Source organism: Saccopteryx bilineata, chromosome 4 (genome assembly GCF_036850765.1).
Source record: "Saccopteryx bilineata isolate mSacBil1 chromosome 4, mSacBil1_pri_phased_curated, whole genome shotgun sequence".
Lineage (NCBI taxonomy): Eukaryota > Metazoa > Chordata > Mammalia > Chiroptera > Emballonuridae > Saccopteryx > Saccopteryx bilineata.
In genome coordinates, this window is record NC_089493.1 from 288,906,329 (window position 1) to 288,921,540 (window position 15,212).

General features: G+C 53.0%; 1 pseudogene; it reads left to right on the plus strand.

Annotated features, from left to right (window-relative positions):
- Positions 1-13,448: 13,448 nt before the first annotated feature.
- LOC136335737 (ferritin light chain pseudogene) lies at positions 13,449-14,370 on the plus strand (annotated as a pseudogene).
- The last annotated feature ends 842 nt before the right edge of the window (positions 14,371-15,212 follow it).

The window sequence follows — 15,212 nt, forward strand, 5'->3', positions numbered from 1 at the left end:
CTGTGGGGACTGTCCGCCGCGCGCCTGTACCGCGGGCCGCCGCCGTCGCTCCGCGTCTCAAGCGGCTCTTGCAGCCGCACGCTGCGCGCTGCCCACACCCCACTGCCGCGCGCCCGCTCCCTGGGCTCGCCCCGGGAGCCCGGCCTGGGGGAGTCTTTTCAGTTAGGCGGCGCCCTGGACACCTGCACTCTTAAAGGAGCCGCGTCCCCGATGTGAGGGAGCGTCTGCAAACTCTCCTTTGCGATGAGCGCGTCCACTCGAGGACACGCCAGCAAGCAGCTGGGGAAAGCGGAGGCCAAGATCTCCAAGGGCTCCCCGGATGTCCTGCGTGCACCTGTCTGGGCACGGGTCTCGTTAGTTTCCTTAGGGCTAAGGTCCAGGGTCGGGGAGTAAAGACCACCGAGGCCTAAGGATCCCCAGAAGCGTCGCAGCACGGTGACGATCTCCCGAGAACAGCGTCCTGTAAAACCCTTTGTAATTGGCCACTTCGAGACGCTGGGCGGGGCGTACACCAAATCAGCCCAATGAGCTGACCCGGTACAAGCAGCCGAGAGCCGGTCTGACCGACGGGAGGAAAAGTGCGGACGCTCCCTAACTTGAGGTTGGCCGAGGGGGAGGGGTTCTGGAGCTGCCTGCGGGCGGGGGAGGGGCCAGCTGCGACCCCACGCTGCAGTCAGAGTTTGGAGCCCACCCCTTAACCCGTAGGTGTACGCGGGTCCTTGCTCATCTTGCGAGGCGCCTCTTCGTGGGGCCGCCCCCGGCCCCAGTCCCAGCCCCTCGGGCCAGCTGCGCTAGGCAAACCCCTGCTTTCGGTGGGGAGAGGGTGTTTTCCAAGGTCATCCCGTTACGCCCGCCCGTGGGAACTTTGGGATCAGGCAGCAATGGATGTGTGTGGGGCTTCTGGGCCAGGAGGGGAGGTGGACAGCGGAGGCTACTTGCATTCACTCACTCCTTTCCCTCCCTTTTTCCTTCCTTCCCACCTTCCTTCCATCTCCCTAATCTTGCCCTCCCTACTTTCTTCCCCCAGAGTCTCCTATTTGGCCCTGTGCTGAGACTGTTGACTCCGTAAGGGGCAGGGATCACAGGTGGCCCACATCTGGCCCAATGCTCTTAGCAAATGTCCAGTGGATGAATTCCATGCGCTCCCAGCCATCCTGTTGCGCTGGGGGAGTAAAATTAGACTGAGGGGTCTTGTTAGTGTGGTGGCTCCTCTGGGCTGGGGAGGGGGTTTGCCTAGGTAACTCCTGGTCAGCCATGTCCCAGAGAGGGCCTGGCTGTAGTGACAGGGGTTCCAGGTGACAAAGGCCAGAGGGTCTGGACCTCTTGAACAAAATGAGAGCGATCCAAGTCCCTCCCAGAATCTGAACGCCAAAGGGGTTGTCCATTTCTGGGTTCCCACAGTGACTCAAGGTTTGCCTGGGCTGAGGACATAGCCTCCCTCCTCCTCTTTACTCAGGCAGCCACAGTTCTCAACCTCAGGGTGACAGGATCATCAAAGGCTTGTCTGAGGCCCCCAGCTTTAGTTCACCCTTGGTCCTGGAACTGTATTGTACCAAGTGCCCCAGGTGTAACAAGTGCACATGGCTGCTGAGCTACACTCGAAGAAACCAGCTTCCGGCTGAGGCATATAGACCTCTGGTTCCAATACTGTCTCATTTGGATTCCAGGAGGTTTGCACAGGGCTGCACAGGTAACACGCCCAGCAAATAGCAGTGGCCATTGCTAAAGACAGGAGAACCAGAAGTCCACGTGGGCTCTGCTCAGTTCAGTTAGGGGTCTGAGAGGGCAGGGTTGGCCAGTTGGGGTGGTCTGTAGGGGTAGTGAGGGGTGTAGTTTGGGGAGGCTGACCAGATGGCATGTGGTTGTGGAGAGCCTGAGCCAGATCCTATGGGCTGTGGCGAGTCATGGAAGGTTGTGGAGTAGGAGATACAAGACAATGTCCTGGTTCCATGTTTGTGTATGGTGGGGAGATATCTGGAGATGGAGGACACGCGGCCCCTCAGCCCTAGTTGCTGAGTTCCAGCTGGCAGGGAGAACTCCTGTCCTGGTGGAAAGTGGTGCGGGGCAGTGGGATTAGAAGCTGCCTGGAGTAGGAGCAGGGCCCCCAGCTCCCCTAGGTGCCTGCTGGGGGCCAAGCTGGGGGCACACAGGTTTGTGTGCAGGGGCCGCTGCTTCAGGGTCTGGGTTAAAAAGGAAGAAGGTCCACACATGAAAGAATGAAGTTGGACCTCTACGTCATACCATGTACAAAACTAACTCAACAGCCATGCGAGTCAAAAGTATAAAACCCTTGGAAGAAAATGGGAAAATCTTCATGATACTGGATTTGGCAATACTTTCTTGGCTACGGCACCAAAAGCACAGGCACCTAAAGAAAAAAATTAAGTGGGTTTCATTAAAATTAAAAACGTGCATCAAAGGACACTATTAACAGTAGTAAAAAGGCACCCCACAGAATGGGAGGAAATATTTGCAAGTTACATATCTGGTAAGGGGGTTAATATCTATAATATATAAGGAACCCTTTCAACTCAACCATAAATAAAAAAAAACAACCCAATTCAAAAATAGGCAGAGTTTGAACAGTTATTTCTCCAAAGAAGTTGTACAAGTGAAAAGACACCCAATGACACTAGTCATTGTAGAAATGCAAATCAAAGCTACCATGAGATACTACCTCACACCCATTAGAAGGTTATTATTATTATTTTTAAATGGAAACTAATGAGTGTTAGCAAAAATGTGGGGAAATTGGAATTGTATTGCTTGTGTATTGCTGGTGGTTGGTAAAATAGTGCAGCTGCTGTAGAAAAGTCTGAAAGGAGGGAAGGCTGGTGGCCCGGGAAGGGCTGGTCCCATCTTCTGGAGCTTGGGAACCCTTGGAGGATGAGGAGTCTCATCTTCCAACTCTGGTGGGGGGCAGAGTGTATGAGGGTTGCAAGGTGGGCACTCAGAAACTGGCCACAGCTCACTTCCTGCTGTGTGTCCCTCCCAGCTGCTGCAAGAGAGGGCAGGTGTCTCCCCTTCTGCTCCAACCTGGCCAGCAGACAGATGAGCCATCCGGGCTAGACATATCTGAGCGTTCCCACTGAAAGTAGAGAATAAAGGGACTTTTTGCTGGAGCTGGGGTGTGGCCCTTGCGACTGTGGAAAAAGACCTGTACTAACAGTCTGGACCCCAAGCCCCCTGAAACAGAAGAGGCCGTGGAGCAGGAAACATGGGGCGGTGGCCTGCCTTCTCTCTCCAGATTCCTTCCCCGCTCGTCATACATGTATTGTGTGCATGCATCCGTTCATTCATTATTCTTGCCATGTTTATTGAGCCAAGGAAAGGTTTGTTTCTATTGAGAGAGAGAGAGAGAGAGAGAGAGAATGCACTGGGTACACCTGGAGGTACCTGTCCTCATGCCCCAAAGGTGCATCTGCCCATGGCGGCAATTCCAGAGCCCTTGGTGCAGCCCTAGTCCAGCATCCCCCCCCCCCAGAATCCCCCTAGACTTAGTCCCCTATGTCTAAACAAGGCGTTAGGACCCTAGAGCCACTGCCAGCTACCTTCCTTGCCCATTTGGGTGAATCAAGTCTCCTCTTCTCTATCCCTCACTGCAGCCAGCTCAGCCTCAAATAAGGAGGCTAAGATCCAAAGATCTCTGACTCGGTGTTCTATCGTTCGTCTGCCCGGCCTGCCGTTCCGCACACCGGCTCCTGCCTCCAGGCCTTTGTCCGCACCACCCCTTCAGCCGCGTGCCCTCGGTCCCCTCCCTTACCCCGCGACGGCCCCCCAGGTGGCTCCCTCCCACTTGGTCTAAACCCCAGCCCCTCCCTTAGCCCCTGGAAGCCCTCCCAGCTTATGCTATAACCATTTGTTTGAGGCAGCGGTCTGTCTCCGAACCTGCGCCCAGCTGGAGAAGGCGTTCAAAATAAGCTAGGCGGAAGAATATTAAAAAACTTAGCCTACCTAGCTGCGGTTATCCCAACGAGGCATCAGCATTTCCCGGCCCAGGCGCCTTGAGCCGCCAGGTGGCAGCAAGCTCCCGCCGGTCCCACAGGGCTGCGGCAATCAAGGCAAGTTCGACCCCGCGCCCATGCTGCCCCACTGCGCGCCGCCCAGCACCACTGACCTAGCATTTGTTTGCTGACCCATCTAGTTAATAAGCGTGTGTTAAAAGGAGACTTTCCATCACAGCTGGATAGTAACAGTCTAAACCTTCCTTGCACCCACAGAAAAACAGTGCAAACTGGGACCTTGTTTATTTGTAGCTGGATGGTGTTGCCTGCCAAGATATGGGTCTCTCCAGTTCTTTCTTGTTAAACGTGGGATGGGACAGGGAGGGGACAGGAAGACGTGGAGAGGTATTAAAGTAACCGCTTTGGTCCAACTTTACAAGAAATGAGAATGCTTCCTTCAGTCTTTAATTCAGTGTTACTTAATGCAAAGCTGCTTGAACCCCCGAGAAACATCTGTGGACACATGTTCCCCATGTCCCTACTCTGAATGATGTGCTTAGCGTGAACACCAACATGCTCCAAGGCCTTTGTGCCATGTCCCCTCCCGGGTTCCTGGTGCTCTGTCTTTACATCCTGGACTCCAGGTCCTGGTGATGCTCAAGACCACAGATGTCTGTCCCTGCAGCTGAGTTGGGATTGGTCCCTGGATGGCTGTCCCCAAGGAAGGAGACAGTCTTGGAAGGGCAGGACACTCTGCCCAGAGCCCTGAGGCAGAGGAAGGTCAGCTAAGTCACATCAGGGGCTGCCCTGCCACAGGACCAGCCCCAACGTCTTCCCTGTCCACCAGGGCCCCTCCCAGGAAACGAAAGCCATGTTCGCCACTTGCCTGGCCTTGCCCACTGGCTCCGCATCTGGTAGGCTGTGATGCTGACTCACCTTCCGCGTGCCTTCTCCAGGTAATGAGCTCAAACCTCTGAGGGTCCTCCACATCGCATTTATTCTCTGTTCCCTTTGAGACAACAGATCCTCACTGAGTGTGTGTTCATGCTGTGTACCCAGCTTGGCACTGGGGTCCAAGGGGTCATGGGTGAGAACCCATCCCTGCCACCCCCAGAGCTGACAGTCCATTGGGGAGATAGCTGAGCAAAGGGCAGCTTGCCATACAGTGAGATTCATATGACAAGGGGGGCAGAGGAAAGGCTTTGTCACACGGTCGCCTTCAGCAGGGATATGCAGTCAGGGAGGAAGGGGCTGGAGAGTGATTCAGAAGGGCCAGGTGGGACAACAGGGCCGAGGGTCCATCAAGGAACTTACATGTTATCCTGGGGAAGAGGGAGGTGAGAAGGGCTCTCGAGACAGGAATGGACTTGTGTTCTAGTTAGATCACAGAGTGTGCACAACAGTTTGGAGAGGTCAGGACCAATAGGGAAACCCGCTAACTCGATGAAATCGGTGGCGGAGAGATTTGGTGGCCCAGACAGGGAAGAGGAGAGAGGTGGGTGTGTGGACAGCTAGTACTCGGACTTGTGGGGGTGAGAGAGCAAGGGAAGTCAAGGATGACAACTAACCTTGAGGTTGGGTGACCGGAAACAGGAGGTCCCACAGGGGATGCCGGGGTCTGCAGGTCTGTGGAATCGGGGGACGGGTGGAGCCCAGTGGAGAGTATGTTGGGTTCTGGGTGCCATGAGACACCCCATGCTGGTGCCGACCTGGGCATCCTCACTGTGCAGGTGTATCTGCAGCCCCAGGGACGGAGGAGGTCACCCGGGTGGGGTGACACAGAGGCAGAGAGGCCTGCTGTCAGGCAGCCCTGAGAGCACCAGCACTCACGGGCGGTGGCGGCGGCTCCTGCGGGAGAGCTGCCCAACCGAGGGGCGCGCATGAAGCAAGAGGGGAGTGGGGGCGGTGCCAGGGAGAACAGAGAAGCAAGGTGATGGTCCCAGGGAGGGCAACAACACATGGAGTGACCAACGCTTCCCTGTTATTTATTTATTTTTTTAAGTGAGAGGAGAGGAGATAGTGAGACAGACTCCCTGCATGTGCCCTGATCAGGATCCACCTGGCAACCTCTGTCTGGGGTTGATACTCAAATCAACTGAGCTACTTTTAGCATCTGAGGCTGATGTGCACGGACCAACTGAGCTATCCTCAGTGCCTGGGGCTGACATTTGAACCAGTTGGGCCACTGGCTGCAGGAGGGGAAGAGGGAGAGAAAAGGAAGAGAGAGGGAGAGAGAAGCAGATGGTCATTTCCCTTGCGCCCTGACTGGGAATCAAACCCGGGACATCCATACGCTGGGCTGATACTCTATCAACTGATCCAACTGAACAGGGCTTCCTTGTTTGGCTTTAACATTGAAAGTTCCCTCCCATGTGAACCAGCAATTCCACTCTTAGGTACAGACTCAGAGGAACTGAAACCGGGAATGCCCATAAGAACATGTAAATGAATATTTATGGCATTATCATTTGCAATAGCTACAGAGTAGGAACAACCTGCAGGTTTATCAATAAACACGCAGTTAACAAACTGTGGTCCATCCACAAATCGACTAATAGTAGGCCATAAAAAGGTAGGAATCCGCCTGACCAGGCAGTGGCGTAGTGGATAGAGTGTCGGACTGGGACATGGAGGACCCAGGTTCAAGACCCCGAGGTTGCCAGCTGGAGCACGGGTTCGTCTGGTTTGAGCAAAGCTCACCAACTTGGACCCAAGGTTGCTGGCTTGAGCAAGGGGTCACTCGCTCTGCTGTAGCCCCACAGTCGAGGCACATATGAGAAAGCAATCAATGAACAACTAAGGTGCCGCAACAAAGAATTGATGCTTCTCTCTTCCTTCCTGTCTGTCTATCCCTCTCTCTGACTCTTTGTCTCTGTCAAAAAAAAAAAAAAAAAAAAAAAGAAAGAAAGAAAGAAAGGAAGAAAAAGGAAGGAATCCTTGACACATGCTGCAGCATGAATGAACCTGAAGAACATGCTGAGTGATAGAAGCCAGACACGGAAGGTCACGTAGTGCATGATTCCACTCATATGGAGTGTCCAGAACAGGCAAATTGACAGAGGCAGAAAACAGATCTGTGGCCTCTATGGGCAAGGAGAGGGGTTGAGGAGTGACTGTGTCATGGGCACAGGGTTTCCTGTTGGGGCATGAAAATGTTCTGGAACTAGATGGAGGTGTTGGTTGTACAACACTGGGAAAGTACTAAATGCCATTGAACTGTTCACTTTAAAAATGGCTACAACCCTGGCCTGTGGCACAATGGATAGAATGTCATCCCAGAGAACCAAGGTTGCCACTTTGATCCCCGGGGTGCGGGCTCAATCTCAATGGCATTGGTTTGATCTCGAAAGGCTGGCTCGACCCCAAGGTTGCCAGTTTGAGCCCTGGTCAGGGCATGTATGAGAAGCAATCAATGGGGGCACAAGTGAGACAACGAGTTGATGCTTCTCTCTCTCTTCCCCTTCTTTTCTCTCTTTCTCAAACAAACAAACAAACAAACAAGAGAAAGAAAGAAAGAAAGAAAGAAAGAAAGAAAGAAAGAAAGAAAGAAAGAAAAGGCTACAATGGCCCTGGCAACGTTGCAAATTTGATCCTGGGTCAGGGCACACACAAGAATCAACCAATGAATGCATAAATAAGTGGAACAATAAACTGATGTTTCTTTTTCCTTCTCTCTCCCCTCTTCTCTTTCTAAAATCAATCAATCAATCAATAAAAAAAACTTTTAGAGGTTACAATGTAGACTTCTGGTCAAGATGGCAGCATAGGTAAACACCATACTTGCTTCCTCCCACAACCGCAACAAAATTACAACTAAGCTACAGAACAGCCATCATTCAAAATCGCCTGAAACCAAGCTGCTCGGAAGCCCTACAACTGGGGAATTAAAGAAGCCACCATGAGCCTGGTGGGAGGGGCGGAGCTGTGGAATGGGTTGATCCCATACCCACTGTGTGGCAGATAAAAATTGGGAGGGGGCCTGACCAGACGGTGGCGCAGTGGATAGAGCGTCAGACTGGGATGCAGAGGACCCGGGTTCGAGACCCCAAGGTCACCAGCTTGAGTGTGGGCTCATCTGGTTTGAGGAAAAGCCCACCAGCTTGAACCCAAAGTCGCTGGCTCCAACAAGGGGTTACTCGGTCTGCTGAAGGCCCACGGTCAAGGCACATATGAGAAAGCAATCAATGAACAACTAAGGTGTTGCAACGCTCAATGAAAAACTATTGATTGATGCTTCTCATCTCTCTCCGTTCCTGTCTATCTGTCCCTGTCTATCCCTCTCTCTGACTCTACTGTCTCTGTAAAAAAATAAAAAAATAAATAAAACTTATTTAAAAATGCCCAGTGCTGGCTAGAACAACAGGTGTTTAAAAAAAAAAAAATTGGGAGGGGTATCTTGGCTGTGGAGGTCCCCCCTGAGGAGCAAGGAGTCTCAGTCCCACACCACGCCCCCCAGCCCAGGGTTCCAGTGCTGAGAAGAGAAGTCCCCACAATCTAGGGCTGTAAAACCAGCAGGGGACTGAGGCTAAGGAAGACAGAGGACTGCTGGAGTCCCAGGCAGTGCCTCTTAAAGGGCCCGTACATGGACTACCTCAGACTCACTCCCTCTGAGCTCCAGCACTGGGGGCAGCAGCTTAACAGGCAGCAGAGACATACAGGAAGGAACTGGATTGTCCAGCATCAGAGCGAAAGCTAGAGTGTGGGAGTAGCTCACTCCCAGACAGAAGTGCTGACAAAGGCCATTGTTACCTTTTTTCCTCCTTAATGTTTCCAGTAATGTGAGGGGGGGGCATCAACTTGTTCCACTTAGTTGTGCATTCATCGGCTGCTTCTAGTATGTGCCCTGATTGGGATTGAACCCACAACTGCAGCGTGCAGGAATGACGCTCTATCTATTGAGCCACCTGGCCAAGGCCAGGGCCTTTTGGCCTTTGATGAGCCCTCCCTACACAGAGCTGGCAGGCAGGCACCATATCTGAGACTCTATCAACCTGGCTCACACTGTTTGCCCCGCCCTGGCGATTGCCGGAGTCCCCAGCCCAGCCAACTGTCGGGCTCACCCAAGCTGTTTTCAGTGGTTTTCCATACAAGTGGCCCATCTTGGCTCATGCTTCAGATTTTCTAAATACCTCTCAAACAATTAGCATCTGGCCTCAGTGTGCCCCATACCTCTCACTAAGTGGCTCCAGGCCTGGCACTAGCAGCAGCTGTCCTTGACCTCACCTGGGCACCTCTAAGCCCAGCACAAATAGTACCCATCTTGTAGATTGCTTTGTAGCCCATGCTGGGTGGCTCCTGGCAGAACACAGGCGGCAGCTGACCTTGGCCTGCGCCTTCTGGGGGTCCCCAGACCAGGGCACCCAGTGGACAGTGTCGGACAATGTTGAAGCACTACCACCCAACCACCTCTACAAGTGACACACTCCAAGGGTGGATTCAGCAGGAACCAGATCCCTGCTGAAGTAAGTCCTGCTCTGTGGGGTTGGCCCCTGTACAGCTGATCCTTCATCGTGATCGGAGGTCCGTGGTCACTGGTCACAGCCAGTCCTTGCAGCTGATTGGCCTGGGGTAAGTCCCTCCCATCGATGTGGCAAAAGCAATCAAGGCTCATCTACAAGAGGAGGGTGTACACTGCCCACGTGTGGGGGGCGGGCATGTCAAGTGCCCAGCTTGGGTGATTGGGGAGGCTGTGCCGCTGGGCCCTACAGGACACTACTATGTTAGGTCACTTTACCTGGGAGAGTGCTCCACGTAAATCTTTAGAAGCAAACACAAGGAGTCAGCCAGAATGCTGAGACAAAGAAACACGTCCCAAATGAAAGGACAGAACAGAACTCCAGAAAAAGAACTACACAAAATGGAGACAAGCAATCTCCTAGATGCAGAGTTCAAAGTGCTGGCTATGGGGTGCTCAGTGGACTTCCCGAGAATTCCAACAGCACAGAAAAGACATGGAAACTGTGAAAAAGAACCAGTCAGAAATGAAGAATATACTAGCTGAAATTAAGAATAATTTACAGGGAATCAACAGTAGATGACACTGAGAATCAAATCAGCAATTTGAAATATAAGGAAGCAACCCCCCCCCCCACACACAATCAGAACAGCAACAATTAAAAACATTTTTTTAAAAATTGAGAATAGTGTAAGAAGCTTCTGGGACAACTTTAAGCATCCCAACATTCCCATCATGGGGATACCAGAAGGAGAAGAGGGAGAGCAAGAAATTAAAAACCTATTTGAAAAAAAAATGACAGAAACTTCCCTAACCTGGTGAGAGAAATAGACATACAAGTCCAGGATGGACCCAAAGAAGCCCACACCCAGGCACATCAAAATTAAAATGCCAAAGGTTGAAGACAAAGAGAGAATCATTTTTATTTTGTTTTTTATTTTTTTGCATTTTTCTGAAGCTGGAAACAGGGAGAGACAGTCAGACAGACTCCCGCATGCGCCCAACCAGGATCCACCTGGCACGCCTACCAGGGGGCGATGCTCTGCCCATCCTGGACGTCGCCATGTTGCAACCAGAACCACTCTAGTGCCTGAGGCAGAGGCCACAGAGCCATCCCCAGCACCCAGGCCATCTTTGCTCCAATGGAGCCTTGGCTGCGGGAGGGGAAGAGAGAGACAGGAAGGTGCGGCGGAGGGGTGGAGAAGCAAATGGGCGCTTCTCCTGTGTGCCCTGGCCGGGAATCGAACCGGGGTCCTCCACATGCTAGGTCGATGCTCTACCTCTACCACTGAGCCAACCGGCCAGGGCCAAATCATTTTTTTTTTTTTGAATTTTTCTGAAGGTAGAAACGGGGAGAGACAGACAGACTCCCGCATGCGCCCGACCGGGATCCACCCGGCACGCCCACCAGGGGCGACGCTCTGCCCACCAGGGAGCGATGCTCTGCCCACCAGGGGGCGATGCTCTGCCCCTCCGGGGCGTCGCTCTGCTGAGACCAGAGCCACTCTAGCGCCTGGGGCAAAGGCCAAGGAGCCATCCCCAGCGCCCGGGCCATCTTTGCTCCAATGGAGCCTCGCTGCGGGAGGGGAAGAGAGAGACAGAGAGGAAGGAGGGGGGGTGGAGAAGCAAATGGGTGCTTCTCCTATGTGCCCTGGCCGGGAATCGAACCGGGGTCCCCCGCACGCCAGGCCGACGCTCTACCGCTGAGCCAACCGGCCAGGGCCCAGGGCCAAATCATTTTTATTTTTAAGTGAGAGGAGGGGAGGCCGACAGAAAGCCTCTCGTATGAGTCCCGAGGGGGATCTACCCGGCAACCCCATACAGGGCAAGGCTCTGCCCATCTGGGGCTGCTGCTCCATTGCTCTGCAACCGAAGCTATTTTAGTGCCTGAGGCAAAGCTATGGAGCCATCCTCAGTGCCCAGAGCCAACTTGCTCCAACCATTCGAGCTTTGGCTGCAGGAGGGGAAGAGAGAGATAGAGAGAAAGATGAGGAAGGATGGAGAAGCAGATGGGCACTTCTCCTGCGTGCCCTGGCCAGGAATCAAACCCGGGACTTCCACATGCCGGGCCAATGCTCTACCACTGATCAAACCTGCCAGGGTCAAGAGAGAGAATCTTTTTTTTTTTTTTTGTCTTTTTCTGAAGGTGGAAACGGGGAGAGACAGTCAGACAGACTCCCGCATGCGCCCGACCGGGATCCACCCGGCACGCCCACCAGGGGCGACGCTCTGCCCACCAGGGGGCGATGCTCTGCCCCTCCGGGGCGTCGCTCCGCTGCGACCAGAGCCACTCTAGCACCTGGGGCAGAGGCCAAGGAGCCATCCCCAGCGCCAGGGCCATCTTTGCTCCAATGGAGTCTTGGCTGCAGGAGGGGAAGAGAGAGACAGAGAGGAAGGAGGGGGGGTGGAGAAGCAAATGGGCACTTCTCCTATGTGCCCTGGCCGGGAATCGAACCCAGGTCCCCCGCACGCCAGGCTGACGCTCTACCGCTGAGCCAACTGGCCAGGGCAAGAGAGAGAATCTTAAAAGTAGCAAGAGACCCTGGCCGGTTGGCTTCTCCACCCTTCCCCGTCTCCTTTCTCTCTATCTCTCTCTTCCTCTCCTGCAGCCAAGGCTCCATTGGAGCAAAGTTGGCCCGGGAGCTGAGGATAGCTCCATGGCCACTGTCTCAGGTGCTAGAATGGTTCAGGTTGCAGTGGAGCAATGCCCCAGACGGGCCGAGCATCACCTCCTGATGGGCATGCTGGGTGGATCCCGGTCGGGCGCATGCAGGAGTCTGTCTGTCTGCCTCCCCCCCACTTCTCACTTCAGAAAAATACCAAAATTAAATAAACAAACAAATAAATAAAAGTAGCAAGAGAAAGGCAGTTAGTTATCTACAAAGACTGTCAGCTGATCTCTCAACAGAAACTTTGCAGGCCAGTAGGAAGTGCCAAGAAACATTCAAAGTGATGAAAAGCAAGGACCTACAACCATTACTCTACCCAGAAAAGCTATAATTTAGAATCAAAAGACATATAAAGAGCTTCACAGACAAGAAAAAGTTAAAGGAGTTCATCACCACCAGATCAGTATTACATGAAATCTTAAAAGGTCTTATTTAAGAAGAAGAAAGAGCCCTGGCCGGTTGGCTCAGTGGTAGAGAGTCAGCCTGGCGTGCAGGAGTCCCGGGTTCAATTCCTGGCCAGGGCACACAGGAGAAGCGCCCATATGCTTCTCCACCCCTCCCCCTCTCCTTCTTCTCTGTCTCTCTCTTCCCCTCCCACAGCCAAGGCTCCATTGGAGCAAAGTTGGCCCGGGTGCTGAGGATGGCTCCATGGCCTCTGCCTCAGTGCTAGAATGGCTCTGGTTGCAACAGAGCAATGCCCCAGATGGGCAGATCATGGCCCCCTGGTGGGCATGCCGGGTGGATCCCGGTCGGGCGCATGCGGGAGTCTGTCTGACTGCCTCACTGTTTCCAACTTCAGAAAAAATACAAAAAAAAAAAAAAGAAGAAGAAAGATGAAAAACTGAACAATAAAATGGCAATAAGTATATGTCTATCAACAATTATATCTAAGCCCAACTGGTGGTGGCACAGTGGACAGAGCATTAACCTGGGACACTGAGGTCCCAGGTCTGAAACCCTGAGGTCACTGACTTGAGTGCAAGCTCACCAGCTTGAGCATAGGGTTGCCAGCTTGAGCATGAGATCATCAACATGATCCCATGGTCACTAGTTTGAGTCCAAAGGTTGCTGGCTTGAGCCCAAGCTCTCTGGCTTCAGCAAGGAGTCGTTGGGTCGGCTAGAGACCATTGGTCAAGGCCCGTATGAGAAGCAGTCTCTCACTTAATAAAAGAAGTCACACGTGCAGTGCCCTCCATAGTCCACAGATCTGTCTCTTGCTTTAAAAGTGTTTGGACGGAGCAGACCCAGGGACACCCCTTCTTCCAGCCTCCGACCACCTTCCGACCTCTTTCCCAGTCACTACCTTCTGAACCACCTCAGCCTCCAGAGAGCCCAGCCCACACCTCTTTTTTTACCTTACCTCCTTACTGCGTAGCAACCATGAGCTCCCAAATTCGTCAGAATTATTTCCTGGATCTGGAAGCTGCTGTCAACCACCCGATCAACTTGCATCTGTGGGCCTCCTACAGCTACCTCTCTCTGGGCCTCTGTTTTGATCACAAAGATGTGGCTCTGCAGGGTGTGAGCCACTTCTTTTATTTATTCATTTATATATTTTTATACAGGGACAGAGATAGGGATAGATAGGGACAGACAGGAACGGAGAGAGATGAGAAGCATGAATCATCAATTTTTCATTTTGACACCTTAGTTGTTCATTGATTGCTTTCTCATATGTGCCTTGACCGTGGGCCTTCAGCAGACTGAGTAACCCCCTGCTCAAGCCAGCGACCTTGGGTCCAAGCTGGTGAGCTTTTGCTCAAGCCTGATGAGCCCGTGCTCAAGCTGGCGACCTCGGGGTCTCGAACCTGGGTCCTCCACATCCCAGTCCAACGCTCTATCCACTGCGCCACCACCTGGTCAGGCTGAGCCACTTCTTTTGTAAGTTGGCTGAGGAGAAACAGGAGGGCGCTGAGCGTCTCTTAAAGATGCAAAACCAGAGCGGTGGCTGCATTCTCTTCCAGGATGTGCTGAAGCCCTCCCAGGATGAATGGGGTAAAACTCGGGATGCCAGGGAAGCCGCCGTGGTCTTGGAGAAGAACTGAACCAGGCCCTTTTGGATCTGTGGGCCCTGGGTTCTACTAGTCCAGACCCTCAGCTCTGTGACTTCCTGGAGGACCACTTCCCGGATGAGCAGGTGAAACTCATCACAAAGATGGGCGAGCACCTGACCCACCTCTGCAGGCTGGCCAGCCCCGGGGCTGGGCCAAGGGCTTACCCTCAAGCACAACTAGGAGCCTTTGGAGCCCAGAAGCCTTTGAGGGGTCCCTCTGCGTTCCCTCAGTGTTTGGTATTTGCCTGAGCCCCTCTCTGAAACCATTCCGCATCCTTTTATCCTCGCTGGAGCCCTCTTCCAGATATTGGACCAAATGGAAACAATAAAGCTTTTTGTAGTACACATACACACACACAGAAAGTCACACTTCAGGCTTTGCGGGGGTCCAGCCCTCTCTCCAAGAAGTGACCATATGGACTCCCTGCACAGCCCTTTGCATGCACACAGCCAGCTCTCAGATCACACACCCTCTTCCCCCACTCTCTTACTGCTTATCTAGTGGCAACCAACTCCAACCTGCAATAGTTTCATTTTTCTCTCAAGTAAAAAAAAAGCACCTGGTGAGATAAGTAAATTAAAGCCACACTGAGATCCCACTATCTAGACAGCAGATTGGCAAAGTTGAAAAGCCTGCGCACTCCAAGTTCAGGTGAGGCTGGGCTGGTGGGGACTCACACGCTGCTGGTGGGAGTGAAATTGGGACAGCCACCTGGGGAACAAAGCATCACCTGGTAAACCTCCCTCAAGGTCTACTTCTGGGTGGAAAAGTTCTTTCCTGGGACCCCCCAGGAGATAGCCACCATCGCATCTGGGGCAATGTTGGCCATTCACGGTCATTCTTGGTGGCATGTGCAAGGGTCTCCAACATCAATGCTGGAACATGTATAGGAATGACAGCTTCAGGAGGACAAGAGGTCATGACAGCAGCAGTCCCCAACATCAGGGTGGATCTCACCAACATCAGACGAATCCAAGGACACAAGTCAAGTAGGACTAGGCACTGCGTGATTCCGAAGCAAACCGCACAGTTTGGGGGTGTGTACGGAGAGTAAAGTATAAAGAAAAGTACCAAAGGTCAGGATTGTGGG